This window comes from Dasypus novemcinctus, chromosome 22 (assembly GCF_030445035.2).
Source record: "Dasypus novemcinctus isolate mDasNov1 chromosome 22, mDasNov1.1.hap2, whole genome shotgun sequence".
Classification (NCBI taxonomy): domain Eukaryota; kingdom Metazoa; phylum Chordata; class Mammalia; order Cingulata; family Dasypodidae; genus Dasypus; species Dasypus novemcinctus.
Genome location: NC_080694.1, coordinates 66,069,646 through 66,070,996, shown reverse-complemented (window position 1 = coordinate 66,070,996; position 1,351 = coordinate 66,069,646). Strand labels below are relative to the sequence as shown.

The 1,351-nt window shown below is 37.5% G+C and overlaps 1 non-coding gene across 1 annotated transcript; it reads right to left on the bottom strand.

Annotated features, from left to right (window-relative positions):
* Positions 1–1,000: 1,000 nt before the first annotated feature.
* LOC111762060 (U6 spliceosomal RNA) lies at positions 1,001–1,106 on the bottom strand. Its single transcript, XR_002795272.1, has one exon. It is a non-coding gene; the product is annotated as a U6 spliceosomal RNA (small nuclear RNA).
* Between the last annotated feature and the right edge of the window lie 245 nt (positions 1,107–1,351).

The following is a 1,351-nucleotide window of genomic DNA, read 5'->3' as shown; positions in this document are numbered from 1 at the left end:
ATTTCTATCTTTCTGAATTCATTGAGACTTTTTATGTGGCCTAGCATGTGGTCTATCTTGGAGAATGACCCATGTGCACTTGAGAAGAATGTATATCCTGCTGTATTTGGGAGTAATGTTCTGTATATGTCGATTAGGTCCAGCTTCTCTAATGTATTGTTCAGTCTTTGTTTCTTTATTGATTCTCTTTTGAGATGTTCTGTCCAAAGTTGATAGTGGTGTATTAAAATCCCCCACTATAATTGTAGGGGCATCTATTCCTTCACTTAGTTTTTCCAGCGTTCGCCTCACATATTTTGAGGCACACTTGTTAGGAGCATAAATATTTATGATTGTTCATTCTTCTTGAAAGATTATCCCTTTCACTAATATGTAGTGCCCATCTTTGTCTCTCACAGTTGTTTTGAATTTAAAGTCTATTTTGTCTGATATTAATATAGCTACTCCTGCCCTTTATTGGTTATTGTTTGCTTGTAAGATTGCTTTGCAGACATTCACTTTCAACCTCCTTAAATCCCTGGGTCTAAGATGTGTTTCTTGCAGACAACATATAGATGGGTCATATTTCCTTACCCAATCTTCCAGTCTGAGTCTCTTGACAGGTGAGGTTAATCCATTGACATTCAATGTTATTAATTTCAAGGAATTACTTATATTAGCCATATTTTCTTTGGATTTGTGTTTGTCATATTCTTTTTTTTTGTCTTTATTCATTTTTTTAATATCACATTAAAAAAATATGAGGTCCCCATATACTCCCCACCCCCTCACCCCACTTCTCCCCTCATAGCACCATTCTCCTCCATCATCATGAGACATTCATTGCATTTGGTGAATACATCTCTGAGCATTGCTGCACCTCATGGTCAATGGTCCACATCATAGTCCACACTCTCCCATGTTCCATACAGTAGGCCATGGGAGGACATACAATGTCCAGTAATTGTCCCTGCAGCACCACCCAGGACAACTCCAAGTCCTGAAAACGCCTCCACATCTCAAAAATATGGAATGCTTCACAAATTTGTGTGTCATCCTTGCGCAGGGGCATGCTAATCTTCTCTGTATTGTTCCAATTTTAGTATGTGTGCTGCCAAAGCGAGCACTGTTTGTCATATTCTGTTTGATTTTCTTTTCCTGTTTTTGTCTTTTTAGTTGCTTTTACACTCTCCCTAACTTGGTCTCTTTTGTTTTTTTCTTTCTTCCTGCAGAACTCCCTTTAGTATTTCTTGAAGGGCAGCATTCTTGTTGGCATAGTCTCTTAGTTTTTGTTTATCTGTGACTATTTTGAACTCTCCATCGTTTTTGAATGCTAAATTTGCTTGATAGAGTATTCTTGGTTGGAATTTTT